The 16,656-nt window shown below is 41.7% G+C and overlaps 1 protein-coding gene across 12 annotated transcripts in view; it reads left to right on the top strand.

Annotated features, from left to right (window-relative positions):
• Positions 1-16,656, top strand: part of MAGI1 (membrane associated guanylate kinase, WW and PDZ domain containing 1) — a 361,197-nt gene that overhangs the window by 195,988 nt on the left and 148,553 nt on the right. The gene's annotated exons all lie outside the window — the stretch shown is intronic.

Here is a 16,656-nt window from a genome sequence, read left to right as displayed (position 1 = left end):
TCCCAAGATTTAGGACAAAATTGGTTTTAGAGAATCAAATGAACCCAGTGTTCAGGCAACCATGGTGAAAGCTCCAGGGGTGTTTTAGTACTGGGTACTTTATAAGGACTGGTACAGGGTAGCGCTGGTAAGCAGTGGTTGCATTCTTGGCTTTTGCAAATGGGTTTCAGAGCAGCCTGTGCACAGTCTTGCTGGAAATGTAGATGGTGAAGAGAGGACCAGGGGTTGCTGTGGCAGGGGCTGTGACGGGTGCTGGGCGCAGCCCTGCCAGGCAAAGCAGCCCTGCTGCACTGCGCCTGGGAGCCCAAAAAGCTGTAGAAACTTTTTTCAGCTCTGTCTGTCCAGAGGAGACAACTTCCTCTCCCAAAGTTAATCCTCAAGCGGCAAAACCATGAGCCGCAGCTTAACAAAGTAACCTTAGCTCCTCTTGACTGGCAGGGAGGCTTCTGTGGAGGTATCACTTGCCTCCTTGTTTTCCTAGTGAGTCAAGGTTTAATTAGAGCACTGTCTCGAGGAGGAGGTGGTGGTTGTTATACATCACCTATCACAATGTAAAAGTGGAAAGCGACGCTGAAATGCTGACCCTTAATCTGAAGTGCACCATCTGTGTTTTATTTCCACATCTTGCTGAGTTTACAGTTATTTGAATTCACAGTTTGTTCCCCATTTGCTGTTCCCACATGGTAAGTGAATTGGATCCAAAATGTACTGATGAAAGATCGAGAAGTCTGTTGGAGAAGTTTGCTCCTACCTACAAGAGTGCTCTATCTCACACTTTTTCCACCCTGTGAGTTAAATCCCAGCTGTAAAATCTTGTCTCAAGATGGTCTTCTTTCATGGTGCGAAGTTGGGGTTACCATAAGGACAAAGACTCCTTTCCCCATCCTGAAGTGATTTATGGTTTGCCTTTGACTTCCTGCTCAAGAAAAGGTAGAGTTCTCTCACATCTGACAAAGTATTTCCCTTACAGTTCCTGTAAATTTGTGTGGGTGCCTATCTGGTGGTGTTTGGCATTGCAGCACCACTCCTATTTAACGTTTTTTCTTTGTTACAATGAGCCGGAGTGTTTGGTACTAAAAGAAGACTGGGTATAATATAATGAAGGGAGCTGTAATTACAATTGTAATAGTTTTCTTCGTGAAACTTTGAACTACTATGATTTTAGAATGGGAAAACAGCTCAAAAACAGGTTGCAATTCATTTGTTCTCCTTTTTTTCTATTTTTTCTACTGACAGCAGCAACCATTTTCTTAAGACGTAACTAACTGTAAAAAGATATAAAATTTAAACATGTCGTATTTCAAAAGCAAGCCATCAAAATGCTGAAGGCTGTATAAACTTAAATACCTTCTTTGGCTTTTGCTGTAGACCACACAAGCTCTGAGAAATTGATTACCCTGGTGCTTGAAGGGGCTTTCATGATACAGAAACAGAGGTTTGCATTGAATTTCTTTGTGTGTGGGACTTTTTTTTTGGAAGGAGAAAAAGTCTTTAAACCCCAGATTAAAAATAAGTCATTTCATTGTTTCCTTTTCCCCTCTTCTAAATCTTATGAAAGAGTTTTCATAAATGATTGAGGAGCTGCATCTCTGAATAAATGTAAGGTTAAATGCTCCATTTCTTGTTTTAATAAAGAGGCTTTTTTCTGGAATGTCCCATTTAGGTGCTGCCTCACTGAAGTATCATCTTAGTAAAAGAGTTTGTGTGCTTTGTGCAAATTGTTTTATTTTGTGGACATGAAGAGGAGAGGTAAGGAATTAGCAGTTATTTATTTTCATATTGCAGTCTTCATATTTACTGCATAACCGGTACTCTAAACTCATCATTATCAAAGGCTTTGGACTTCCAAAGGGGACTGTGAGCTGAGCAGACACGTACCCAAAAAACAGCCTAAGACTCAATGAGGCTGTTGTTGAATGATCAGGAAGGTGAATCTTGAGCAAAGAATTTTTATCTTTTCTTTTTAAACAGTGGGCTAGCACCTTGGGCCAGATGGTGTTTTTATGCAAATATTTCTGTCTCATAAAATTAAGACTGTTTTATATATTTATAATCAGGCAAATCTCCTGTTCATTTGTGGCCATTTCTCTTATAAAGGTAAGAGAAGGCTTGCTGTCTTGGGGGCGTTTTGTCCCTACCCAGGTGGGGATCAAGTACTTCAGCAAGAGCAGCCACAGTATTTGCACTATTGGGTTTGGCAGTGGAATAGATGATGGTTTTTTCCTTATGTTGCCTGGCCTTTGCACACATGTGCTGTAAACTTGCAAGCTGTCACCTGTGTCCACACCTGTACTGAGGTGCTTTGCAAGTGATGGCTGTTAGCTGGTGTGGTTCGAAAGGTCAGCTTCTTAGAGCAGCAGCAGCAGGTGCTGTCCCCGCCATGCCCAGAGCCCCTGGTCCATGGGAGCAGGTGCCCAGGGATGGCTCCACAACACCCTGCGCCCATCCCACCAGCACCTCCCATGTGGTCCGGGGGATCTGCACATCCCTGCCTGCCTTGGTGGAGCTGCACGAGCCCCAGTGAAGCAGCCGTTGAGCTGTGGGGGAGCAGGTTTCCTCGAGGCTGGAGTCCCCTGGGATTTCAGTGCTGCATCTAAGCAATCCTGTCCTGCGAGATCTGTGGAAAGTGTCCAAGACGGACACCTGCTGGCTCTGAAGCAGTCAAGTGATTTTTCCAAAATATCTTTGGCCTCTGTTCTTTGTTTACTTTTAAAAATATACAGGTACTTTTAAAAATATACAGGCATGCGTTGACTGTGAAAGAAAGGGGAGGGTGGGGGGGAATCATTGCTACTGTCACTGAAATTCCCTGCAGATTTAAAAGGAAGATGAAAGTTTGTACTTTAAGAGAAACTCAAAGCCCTTGGGACAAGCACAGCAGAAAACAGAAAGATGGTCTGTTCTGTCTGATTGCTTGCAAAGATGAGTGCTGTGTCTCCTATGGAGAGAGAGACAGAGCTAGAAATACGTATTCGCATAGTTCCCCCATTCTCATGCCTTGCAAACTAGGACAATACCATTTTGCTCTTCCCTGGGCATATTCTCAAACTCAGCAAAGGTGATAGAGAAATAAAAAGGGTGAGGGAGAAAGAAGAGAGGGGGAAAAAATCTGCCTCGTGTTATTTCAGATCTCTAGCATACACAGGTGCTTTTTAATCCCTCTGGCCTACATATTCCACAGCCCCTAGGAATAGAGGAGTCGTGATGTAATGCTCTTTTCCTCACACTCCCAGCTTAAATACAGATGGAAATTGTTGTCATGTGTTAGAAATGTCACCAATAATATAAAAGGCAGGCTTCTGCATTCTCCCTTTTGCACTGTCAGCTGCTGCTGCCAGCTTATTCTTCCCTCTCAAACCTATTGTCATGTGGCAGAAACCCTGATGTAAGTAAGCCCTGTCCTCCCCCTGCTTATGATCCCTGCATTTTTTATTCCCCTCTGCTGCAGTGCTGAGGATCATTACATACCACGACTTAAAGACAAGACCTCACAAAGGAAGGATTAATCTTGTATTTGTGCTTGAATTTCGAAGGACTCAGGCAAGTGAGAATGTTCTGTTGTATTCTCTCTCATCTTTTTTTTTTTTTCCTGGATGCTAACGTAAGAAATGAAAAGCAGCAAATGTGATAAGCTAGGTTTGTGTTTACTGAGCGAACCAGTGGTTCCTCAGCTGCAGGTTGTGTGTGTAAGGAAGAGAGCGGGTTATATCGGGAGGCAGGGGAGGCTGTGGGGTTGGGAAGGGAGCTGCGGAGCGGAGCTGCACAGCCTTCGCCCAGCCTGGGAGGACAGATGGCTAGTGCTGCTTTTTAATTCATCAAGCAGGCTTTACGTGAGGCCCTTTGGCGAGCGGGTGTGCAGCGAAAAGCAAGGTCAATGGGCACGAATAGGCTGAGATCAGGACCAGATGCCTGCCGAACAATGGGGCTTTTGAAAGAAATGCGGGAGGAAGCGTGGCGCTTGCTTTGTACTGCCTCCGCATTGCAGGTTGGAATGGGGCAGCTCCGATTTAATGAAGTGCATTCCTAAATGTGGTCGTCAGCCGGGGCTGGGAGACAAGGGGACATGTCAGAAGGGGGCTTGTGGGGCCGGCGTGGCGGGGGGAGCGAGCCACTGATGGATCGTCCGGAACAATGCAGTCTTAGTGTTGGATAGGAAAAACCATCAATACATCCCTGTGCATATTAATGTGATAGAGCAGGTGTTGCTAAATGTCTGTCCCCGCATTGTTCTGCCGTGGCTCAGCCGAGGAGGGGGCAGGAAGGAGACCTTGCAAGGGATGCACTCATCTGGGGCAGGAACGGTGCTGCTCCTCAGACGGCCGCATATGCTGCAAGTAAAGCAGGAGATGAGAATCGGCGCACATGGGAAGGTGCTGGGCATCCGTCCCCTGTACTAGCTTTGGCAAGCAAGGGGGGGGGGGGGGACAGGCTCAGAGAGGCTGGTCACATCTTAAAGACATAGCAGGGCCAGGAGGCTCCTTTTTTTTCTGCAAAACATCCCCTAAACTAAGCAGGTGTGAGGGCTGAGAAGTGAATTTCCCGAGAGCAGACTGGGTCACCCAGACAGGTGTCAGAGATGTTGTCTCAGTGTAAATTCAGCAGTGAGAGAGTTAAAAAGGGCATATTTTTTCTGCTTTTCAGAAATACAACAATTGTGAATGAGTTGCAGAAGCTGTGTGTGTGAATTGCGATAAACGACGTGTACAACATGTATAAACCCAAACAAAGTATCTATTTCTGCATTTGTATGGATCCTGCTGCACTGGCTGAGGGTACCCTTCCTTAAGATAGTTTTCTGTGCAACAAAAGTAACATCTCTAAATACTTCCAGCCATGTTAGGCAGTGTAATTCTTGAGGGGGGGCGGGAGTGTACATAGTCTGTCATTATTATATGTATTTCTTAATAAAAAGACACCCATTAAATTGCTGCCATTGTGTAGTCTGCTCCCCTTGTGATTTGTGACATGCTATACTGTATTTGTCAGCAGAATGAAAGGGGTCTTTGTTCTTTATTCATATTATGGCACACTGATCTCTCAGTGAAAATGGAATATTTGCCTTTAGAGCTAATTTAGCTGGTGATCTGTTTGCTGTTACACTGGAAAGGGTTTCTGGCTTTCCCCAGGAGTTTCAGAGGAATTTGCAGGCAAGGGTTGTAATTTTTTATTTATTTATTTTTACATATCAGTGTGTTAATAGTGATGAAGAGTGATCAGCTTCATTTGCTTACAGGACAGGTGAAGCATGGCCAGTGGCTGCAGCAGCTTCACATATTGCAGCTGCCTCTCCGTGTACCCCTTGTCTGTCGATGAACGGCCACATTGACCATGAACTAGGTTTTTAGTCCCAGTGCACCTTCAATCATTTACTGCTGTGTAAACTGCCAACAAGAGTTTAGAAAAATAAACTAAAAAAAAATAAAAGGGTCTGTAATATGGACAAGCTTGTCTTGCCTATTCAAAGGCTGGCCAAGACCACAGGTTAATAAAGGCGGTTACGGAATGGCCAGCCATGAGAGTGACCGTCTGGCGATGCCAGTAGCACTTGTAGAGCGCTTTCCAGCCACCGGTGCTGAGCGTGTGCTGGATTAGGTTCCAGTGTCATCTAACATGAACAGCGTTATCAGTTGCTATCTATTTACTGTCCTTTTTACGCTCTAGCTACTCGGGTATCAGTCTGCTTGCATGTAAATGGGAATGGTTTGCAAGTGTAGCAGCTGGAATTAGCACTCAAAAAGGAGCCAAATTTTAAGGCAGTGCTTGCCCAGACAATTAATAAGATTTATTAGAAGAAGACACACTTACATCGCAGGAATGTATGGAGCTCACTTTGAAATTGAACTGCCAGGTTCAGCAGCTTGAGCTTTATGTTGTTAATTATGCTTATTTTCTAGTTTGCAGTGCACAAAGAAAAATGGGCAAAATGCAAAGCCTAGCTCAGTCCCAGGAGCCATGGTCTGCTCTGGGTGGCTTTGCTGTTAGAGGGTCTGGCTCAGTACGCCGGCAGATTGTGAACCTGTTGCTTGTTAATGTGTGGCTCCTCTTGCAACGTGGGAAATTGTATCAAGTAGTAACTTTGCTCTGGAGAGAGCAAAGATTCACTCAGTGGTGCAGAAGAGCAGGGAGCATTTTCTCCCTTGCCAGCTTGTTTCCACTCGTTACTGCCTAGTGCTAGCTCCTGTCAGATGGAAGCAACGATGGATCCATGTAGATCCAAGGATGATGCTTCACTTCCTTCTGGGAAACTGCTACAGAGCTGGCAAGAAAGAGCACAGGCAGCTGCTTCAGGAGCACTTCAACTCCTTGCTGTTGAAGTGGTGCAGAGCCAGGTTTTGCAATAACAGCAAATAAGCCTTTTCCAGTTGAATTTCTTTCTGGTTTTATATGCTTTTCTAATGCAGGTAATCCAACCTGCAATTTGAAAGCTTAGAGTATCCCTTTTGTCATTATTGACAACCCCTAGCACAAGTAAGGCTGCCATAGCAGTCAAAGTGCTGCAGAAAGAAAAAAGCGACAATGAAAGCTATTAATTCAGCAGTAGAAGCTGATTAAGTGGTGCTGGGTTTTTGACTCTGCATCTGACAGTAATAATACTTACCCTGCATTTCAGTCAGTTAAAAGTTTGTATGCTGCAGGTAAAGCTCTTGCCTGCGCTTTGGCTTGTGTATAGACACCTTTTTGACAGCTTTCCATCCCTTCCCATGCACTGAGTCTGTAAATGGTTGCACAAGAAATGCTCCTGAAGTTAATGCACAGTAAATCATTTTTGGTAAGAGATGCTGGGTGCTGTGGTATTCAATAAAGCTTATCCAAAATGTGGTGCTATTTTCAGTCAAATTCTGCTAAATCCTGTCCTGAAATCCTCTGAATATTTTGCTCTTAAATATTCTAGTAACAATGATGACTGGTTCACTGTGTTAATCCTGTATGGTCTTTCTGTCTGCAGCTAATCCTGAGCTGTTGTTGCTTTTCTGCATACATGAGTAAGATTCTTTACCCCTTCCCCTTGATGATATCCAGTAGAACTCCAGCTGACTACTAGAAGATAACAGATCAAATGTCCTACTCTTCATTTTTCTTCTCCTTAAGTATGACAGTTGATTTTCTTCTACTTGAAAACCAAAACCTGGAGAAGTAAGAAAGATATCCTTGATCTGTTGTGCTCTGTCTGAAGGCATGCACTGGCTCTGACTCTGTGCAGGTTGTCTTTAGGCATCTCAGCTGTAGACAAATCTGGAAGAAAAGATGTGTTTAAAGCAAGTTTCCAGATTCACATAGATTTGACAGAATTTCTATCACAACTTCTCATTAGAGATGAAGCTAACTATAGTGATGGCTATAGTTAATATTGTTCCTCTAAAATAAAGTTATTGGATTTTTCTAGTTTTTCCTTGTACAGTAAAATGCTGGGAGGAACAGTGATTTTATTTTTTCTTTTTTGTAAAGCTGGACTTCCCTGTGGGAGATGTGCTTTGGCAAAATTTGTCTCTTTCTGGTGGAAAAACCTTCTCATTTGGGATAGTTAGTATCACGTCACAATTACTACTTGACCGTGTTTCAGATTTGGTAGAAAAGCTGATGTGAGGAAAGTCAGGGGTCTAACCTTGGCTCGATTCTCCCCATCCCCATAGACTTCATCCATAGGACAGACATTGTATCTCCTTATAGCAAGATTAGCATATTTGCATAAAATATGTTAATATCAAAATGCCCTATATTGACATGGTTGCATGGGATGTATAGATTTGGCATGTGCTTGTAGTATAAGTGCTTACACTTGCATTTAACTGCTAACATCAAAATGTCATGAACTGGAGAATCCATGGTAACTTAAGTAAAAGTTTTTCTTAAAAACTGCATAATATTTAGTTGATATAAACTGTCACAAACCCCCACATCTTTCCTTGGGAGACATTTATTATTTTTTTCTTTCTTCTAAGTAGGCTTTCAAAGGCTTCATTAAGAAAATTAAATCCAGGAAGAAAAATAGTTGACCCAGCAGTTTGAGGTCAATGAGGCATATTTCCCAGTGAAGTCGTGTTAAGTCAGCCCGAAGTGAGCTGGGCCTGAATGACTTGGTTATATATTTTCTGAAAATTTTCAGTATTGAAACAGGGAAAAAACTTCTAGATGAATAATGTTAGTCCTGTATGCAACTGGAATATGGCTGTGGATATCACTTACTGTATTGCAGAGTAGGTTGTTGTTTTCCCTACCCAGAGATGGTGTCCCACCTGGAATCAGCAGAGTTAGGACCATCTTCATTTGCCTGACAAAACTCTTGATGGATTATAGATAGGAAATTTTAATTTGTTTGGGTTTGGGGTGTTTTGTTTTCATTAGGGTATAACACTACTTTTTAATGCATTTGAAGATAAGATGAGAATCAGACACATGAAAAAATAAAAGCTCTGAAAGAACGCTGTTGCTGAAATCATGATACATTGGGGAAAAAGTAGATTTGCTCTGCTCTTTTGCCCTGTTTGCACCCTCTCTGGGTACAGGTTTTACCAAAGCCTTTGGTAGGTTTATTGCTGGCATTGAGAAAGCTCTGGTGTTGATTTGTACGTTAATTTTAATGAATGGGGAGCAGCTGAATAATAGTCATATAGAAGGTGCTATTGAAAATGCATACTTTGTCAGCACTTCGGTGGTGATTAATAAATAGTGTGTCATTTCTCTGATGATGCTCTAACAATTCAGCACCAGAATGCAAACACTTGATAAAGGTGGGGAAGTGGCTTGGGGGGGGGGAAGTGTCCTCTTCCTCTCTTACCTGGGCTATGAAAAGAGCCTGAGGCTTGAGACATCCCCTGAGGCTTGGGCTGTCTGAGGAACCCAAGTCCTTTTCTTTAGCAGGGGCTGGGAATGGGCTATAACAGTGCAAGCTACTTGCTGGGTGCTACAGCAATGGCTAGTTAAAGGTGTGTTTTGAAGGTAATTTAGCTGACAAGTGCTAGCTAGTGTCCTGGTGTTGACAAGGCAATATTTTAACATGTGCTAATCAGTCATCCTAAACTCTTAAGGGAAATCAAGGGTTTACCACATTCAGATGCCTGAGCTAAAACTGTCCTTTGCCTTTTCTATACAAAGACTTTATTTTTTTTTTTCTGGTGAAGATGAAGTCAACTCATTTTGAGTCCTAATCAGGAAGTGATTCAGAGTCAGTGCTCATTAAATCCTTCCCTTCGCTCCTGAGACTGCCTGGGAGGATGTCGCACATTACCTGCTGATGAGATGATGTTTTTGTGAAGGAGATGAGTGCCCCAGAAAGTATTCTCACAGTGCCAAACCACTAGGAAACTGGAGAGGGTCTAGAAAGCCACAGCGAGGCTGGAATTTGAGTACTTGAGCTAGTTTTATCGTCACTCTGTTAAGCAGCTGTTTACCCATTAGAGAGAACTCATCTTTAGTTGTCTGTGATTTGGGGGACATGAAGGTTGAGCCCTGCTGTTCTCATTGTTTGAAGTTTCAGATTTTCTTTGTGTTACTAGGGTACAACACAGAACATTTAATTCCCCTTATCAGCTCCTTTAGTTATCATTTGATTGAATGGATACTTTTCAATTTTTTCCCATTTTTTTTCTTTCTCATATTTCATGTATTCTATTGTTTTATTAGTGCAGTGGCCTTTTTGGGTCATTGCAGTTGAAGTATTCTGACTTTTATAAAGGTCTTGGTGACTAAATATTAGTGACCTCTATTCATCTTCCTTGTGCTTCTCCAAGACAGTGCAGTCTGATTTTGAGCTGCCCTGTGTTACAGTATCAGTGAGTTCATTGCATGGTGAATCAAAACCCGTTTCTTCTCCGTTGATGAAGGTGTCTGTTCAGTACATTGTGTTGCTGAGTTTATGCTTCAGTGTTTGGGTAAATAGGCTATCTGCAGAAGACATGGAGAGAAACTAGTTTGTGGAGCTTTGCAAGCCTAACTAAAATAAAGAAATGCACCATTACACAATTAAAAGTATATTGTTGGATTCAAAAGAGTCTTAGGAAAGACTAACAAGCTAAGCATGATTGTCTTGAATTTCCAAATTATGTGAGAAGATGGAATAGTTAGCATTAACTTCATTAGAAAGCCTGTTACACCAACAGAAGTCTTTTTGGAAACTTCGGCCTTGTATTTTGGGGCGTTCCTTCTTGGGCACCATCTCTGAGGCATTTCCCTAGGTCAGACTCTGCCTTGGTCACAGCTGAGTAGATATGGGTCTGAGGAGAATTTGGAGTTCCAAGGTTAGGAGATCTTGGAATGATGCTGCCATAATCTGACTGTTTTATGCATTATATTCTGCCATTATCTGGGCAAGTCTTGTCAATTAGACCTGTAACTTAAGAGCTTTCCTCTTGCTCAGACTTCTTTCTCCTTCTGGTAACCCTCTGCCTCATTTGTTATTCTCCGCTGCACACTAAGTGAAGTGAGAAACAGGTTTTATAAGTGAAATAAGAATGTCTAACATCAGGATGGAATAATTCTTGAGAAATATCTACATGCACAAAGGGAAACAAAAACTGTTCAAGCAACCTGGACTGTGGCCTTTGGTAGCTCAGAAGTACTTAATTTGGGAGATTGTATTTTAGCACGCATTTTTTTCTCTGTAACGTTGTAGGCTTTTTACCAAGGCAGGGAGGAGCAAAGGAGCACCCCAAAATTTCAGTCCTGTCTTCCTCCCAAAACTGAGAGCAAGCTGTCAAGGAGGGACAGAAAACGACTACGGGAGATTGCATCCGCTGTATTTAAAGTTTGGGAAGCTTGACATGGGAGTCACTGGAAGTAGAAGCTTATAATGGAGGATGTGGAACAGGCTTTTCAGGTGTTGCTGCTGGCTGTATCTGACACATGCAAAGCTTGAATTTTCAAGCAGAGGGAGATTTTAATGCTGCCCAAATGTTGTTTCTATACGTAGAACTCTTTTGCATCTCTAGCTGCAAAATGACATGCTGTCACCATGGGGAGATCTTTAAATTGAAGGACCTTTCTCTAATAAAAGGTCTGATTCACTGTAAAGGAGATACTAGGGTTATATCATCTTGAAGGGCAAGCTGGTAAATGAGATGATATTATCTCAGTATGTTCTTTTAGTAAAATATTTAAAAGTGGCTCACTCCTGGTGAATTACCTGCTGACCTCATCCTCTAGCAGCCTTATTAAATAGTTGCCTGTTGTAACGTTCTTTGTGAAGTTAAAGCATGTCCCACTGCACTAAGCACTATTTCAGATATCCCCATTATAACACAAAGTCTTTATATAGTAATAGTGCAAAGCGATGGCTCTCATGGGTGCTTTCATAATGAGGTTTTATGGTAACTGCTCTCTGATCCCTTTTCTCCTTTTACCAGTGTATCAAATTTACTCCATTTCTCTCCATATTCATAAAGCTTAACAAATTTGCTCTTCTAACTCTTCAGATATTCCAAACAGCAACACTTCTGATACAGGATGCATTTACCAAAGCAAGTGGTGGCGTAAAATAAGGGTATCTTTGCACAGCACAATTGCTTGGGCTGGCACGGTTTAATGAGCTTCTGCTCATCAGCTGAGGTGCTGCAGCTGGCGATATATGCCCTTCTTGCTCTGAGCAAATGCAAGATGAAATGAGTTACTTGAAAACCTTAAACTTTCACTATTTAAAAGCTCATACCCTGCTTGAGTACAGGGGTGCACTGATGCTGTTGTATGGCGAATGGTAACCTGGTTTCTTTTGGTCATCTGTAACCTGAGAAGAATTTTAAAATAAAATTGGTATTTGCCATATGGTGGTAGGCAGCTGCCCTTGCTGGTGCTCCTTGAGGTTTGCAGCAACAGAAATAACGGGGGATGTGACCACCACCTGAACAAACAATTGCACTTGTGCCTTGGGCTTTGAAACTATATTCCTTGGATATTCTTGGGTGGAGTGGGAGAAATCTTAAACTCCTTTGATGTCTTTCCTGACCTCATATCTAATTACATTATTTTTTGATAGCTTTCCCTCAGGAGTTCCCTATTTTAAATGCATTTTGCAAATACACATTCAAATGAGCCTGACACTATTAATTTTTGTAGTCTAGTTATTTTATATTGCTGACCATCCCCTTAGTACTTGAACCTTTTCCTACAGAGAGTCTTCAGTGTACTTCAGGAACCTGTGGCTTGTCCTTCTTACTGAAATCAAAAGCATGATAGGCTGATGGGTATCTCCTAGCCGTGTATTCTCCAGGAGTTTCCTGTTTTTGCCACTGGCCACTGTCATCTCTGCATGCTGCAGGCTTACCTTTCTCAAAAAAAAAAAAGGGATTGAGAAAATGACCTGCCCTAAGATACCGCAAGCTCTGTTAATAGGATGGTGTTAAGACTAGGTGCTCTGATTGATATTTTGCATATCCTTCTGCAGTTTATCTCAAACCTGAGAATTATTTTGGCCTCTAAAGAGCTATTTTGTTAGGTGTCAGTCAGCTCTGTTTCAAGAAAAAGAGGGAAAAAAAGAGAGATTTCAAAATGCTACATGAACCAACAGCAAGGAATAATCCTGCTTTCTGGAAAAATGCTGCAGGAGCTGGTGTGGCTGCTCCTTTTGTCTCTGCTGCTGTTTGACCCAGCCTACAATCTGCCCAAACTCTGTGCAGTAGTAGGACTAAAGCAGCTCCTGTATTCAAAGCTTCTCTAGCTTGAAGTTTTGTTAAAAAAGGTTTGTTGGATTCTGCTTGCAGGCCAATACGTACCACACTATGCTGACTTGTGAGGTCCGATACCATCTCAGTAATTAAGTGCTGGTATCCTACAGCACGGTGGGCTTAATAGGCTGTCAGCAGCTTAAATGCCACCTGATATTGAATTTATCAGTCTAACTTTTTCAGCATTCTGCAGCAGACCCACAGTAACAATGGCCGTGGCAAGTTACATATAGACAGTGCCTACTGCATGGGCACTGCTTGATTGCTTTAATTGCTGTTCCGTTATTTTCCTCAAAATGACAGGAGGCCTGAAGGAGAAGAAAGGTGGCACTATACGTGAGGCAGGTTTTTGCCCAGCTCCCATCAGTTCATTCTCTAGTAGACTTATGGCAGCTGTGTCCCCTGAGCAATGGGAAGGGGCGCAGGGTGGCAGGCCAGCCCACAAACCCTGGGTCTGGCTGTGATGGTGATGCCCTGGAGTGCCCGCAGTGGGTGCGCAGGGTGCTGTGTGCTAGCTGCATCAGCAGGGTCCTGCATAGGGCACCCACAGCTGTGACTAAAGTGCTGCAGCAGCACCTACCTGCTTTTTGCTGGCTTTTTTGCCAGAATGGCCCAGCTGCTGCAAGGCAGGCAGGAAGGGTGAACAGCCAGGAGGTGGGAGAGGGCATGGAGCTTGGATTTGCTTGTGCTGCTGTGGAGCTGCACCCTTTTTGAGTGCACTTTGGGGCAAAACCCTCCAGTATTTGGCATTATGTAGGAGGCATGGTACTGTAGGGTTCCTCACCGACCCACACCAAATACGAATGAATAATGGTAAGAATTCAACCCTCTCTGTCTTATTTTCTCTGTCTGTAAGTTGAGGTCTTTTTTTAAAGCTCTTTGGGTATCAGTGGATGAAAAGTGCTATATGATTATTAAAACACAGGTTTTATGGTGCTGCCTTTAGAAGGAAGGGAAAAAATATATTCACTTGGCAAAAGATTGTATTGTAGATGGAGCTTTGGAAATGTGACTTCCATTGTTAAAGCTAAAATTAAAAAGGACGGTTCTGCTTTATATTCTTATACTAAAACCAGGCCTGTGTTGAGGATGCATAGAAGGTTTCTGCACCACTGGAAATGTATAAAAAAGAAAAGGAATTTGAAACAAAAGAAGGGCTGGACAAAAATAAATTTAAGTAAAGCCAGTGATGCCTGTGAGTGCCACTTGTCTGTCTTTGGAACTCAGAGATGCTTAGGCAATGTTACATTGAGTTCTTACCGGTGTATAGGCTTCTGGCCACATCATTTTCATGGCCATTAAGTTCAAATGCTTGTCTGTTTCCTGAGATGAAAGAATTGAGAGCTCTCTCAAAAAAAAAAGCCTGCAAATTCTGAAGCAGCTGTGCTACATGCAATTCGCCTGGGAACCATACCTCAAAAATACCATTTTTACCTACTTTGAATAAGGCAGAGGCTGGTATGAATGCCTCATTGTTTTGTGTCAAGGCTTTTTTCAGAAAATATCTTTCAAAATATTTATTTTTTTGTAAATGCACGCATACAATTATAGATAAAGGCTAATTTGTGTCTCTGAATATTGTACTGTCAAATGGAAGCTGAGTGGTTTAATACCAGAATGGGACTTCACATTTAAATCATGCCTATGTGCTTTTTTATGTTTTTACAATAGATTCAGTAGCTAATCATCACCTAAATGCTTTCCTAAATAACATGCCTTATTAGATAGTCTAATGGTTTATTTGGAAAATGGAAAGCAAAAATGATACTGCATTGAGTCAAGACTGTAATATTGAAGTTAAAAAGACGACAAAAAATAATATCACATTTGTCTGCCCATGTGCACTCAGCCTTGCTGAGCACATGGATTTGCCGATCACCAGAATGCTGGAAAGTTCATTGAGTTTGACTAATTCATTGAAAATCTCAAAAAACCACACTGAAAACTAACAAATATGTAATTTTCTTGTACATCCAAGCTGCAAGGTGAAATTCTTGCTCAAAACACCACAGGGTTATCAATACTCGGACCTTAATTTCATTAAAGCCTACCTACATGCAGCTTTTTAGAAAATGAGAAGAATAAACTTGTGATATTGTCACCACGATAGGATCATCCCAATCATGGAAAGAAAAAGTGGTGGAACTCAAAATCAGTGAAAGCAAAGTATTTCAGGGGAAAAGCCTGCTTTCCCATGCATTGGGCCAAGTTACTTATGCTTACCATTTATATTTTACTTTCTGATATCAGATGTGGCTAGATCAAAGAGCAAACAACTCTGTCCATCACCCAACTGGAAAAAAACTAGTGCACTGCAGTATACAGCTCAGCTAGTATGCATGTGGTCAGCCCACATGATAATGATCATAAAGTTGTTCTTTTTATAATACAGAATAATACTTTTTTAAAAAAAAGTTACTTTGTACGCTTACTAGTTGCCTAACTTTTCAGAATTCTTTTGCTATTTGTGTTACTTGTTTGTAAGCCCAGATGAAAGTGCTCAACTAAATATGACCCAAATCAATTAGAACATTTGCAAGCAACAGAACTGTGGCCAAAAGAAAAGTCCTGCTTCTGCCAAAAAAATACTTAATTTTTAAAAAATGTAATTTTACAGGTAGTTAATTTTTAATGCAGACAGGTGTCTTTTTGGTGTTTAAAACCTGTCTTTTATTGGGCAAGAGATACTGGAAAATGGAATAGCTATGGAGAGCATGTGGAAACTTGTTTTGAAATGAATAAAACTGCAATTTTAGCACTTAGTATTTTTTTGACGTGCTTACAAATGGCTTACAAAAAAGAGCATCATCTGAGTTGGGGGATAATCAATCGGTTCATTTATAATGCATGCTCATCAGTTGGGCTTTAATTTGTTTTTTTGATATGTTACTCATTTGATGGGAAAGATTCCTTTAATGTATGCGTGTGGTTGTTTGTACAAAGCACTGCAGTAGCTGACAGTACTGACCCTTCAGGACAGCTCTCTTCTTTGGAAGTGAAGTACCTCAGCCTTGTAAATAAGGAATTTGCATAACACTAGCTAGAGATACGAAAGAACCAAGAAAGACTCCTCTTGCCTGTCTTTTGAACTGATTAAGTGTCTTGGCTTTGTTTTGTTGCTTTACTACATACAAAATAGGTCCTGACAAACTTCTAAAGAGATGAGTTGGATTCTTCCAGTCTTGGAGACATCCAAGCGCTTTAACTGGGTTGTTAAAATTGGAAGTTACAGCCTTGATGGAGGAATTACTAGGTGAAACATTCTTTGCTTGTCTTGAGAGATCAGACTAGATCATAATAGTGGTGTTTTCTTGTCGAAAAGATTCTTTATTTTGGATTGTTCTAAATTTGAGTCCGAACAGCAAAACATCTTCATGCATCACAAGAGGCCTGTCTCCCAGTTTAACCTCCTCAGCTGGCATAAATCACTACAGCTTTTTTTATGTCAGGTCACAGGCTTGGATAAGCATATATATTCATATCAAGCCGCTGAATGTTTTGAGGTTCATCTATGACTAACTTAAAGTCTTTAAAAATAAACCAAACATCAGAAAGCTCTTGAAATGTTTTGTGATATAATGTCTGCTTCAAATAAATGGGGTATTCTCAATTGCCTCTTATCGTTGGTTCGTTTTAATGGACTTTTATCCTCTTTTCTTTCCCTAATCAAAACAAATGCAGCTCACCTCTGGTATGAGGTCAGCTGGGTGCTTGATGAGATTTGCTAATGCCTGGTGCTAATGCCATGGACCCACCTGACTTAAAAAGGCCTCCTCTGCACTCATCCCTGCACATCCAGGTCACCTGCTTCTGTGGGGACAGTCCAAGGCACTCTCTGGACTCTGACACATAGTGGGAATCTTACTATCACCTATATAAAAAATGAGGTTTGGTGTGTGGGTAGCCTACCTGTTGAAAAACATCTAATAAAGACCAAGTGAGGGGCCACAAGACCTAGTATAGAAACAGCTTTTTAGATGAGGCTCCCTTTTAATTAACAATC

The sequence above is a fragment of the Falco punctatus genome, assembly GCF_963210335.1.
Source record: "Falco punctatus genome assembly, chromosome: 4".
Taxonomy (NCBI): Eukaryota; Metazoa; Chordata; class Aves; order Falconiformes; family Falconidae; genus Falco; species Falco punctatus.
This window is presented reverse-complemented; position numbering and strand designations above follow the sequence as displayed.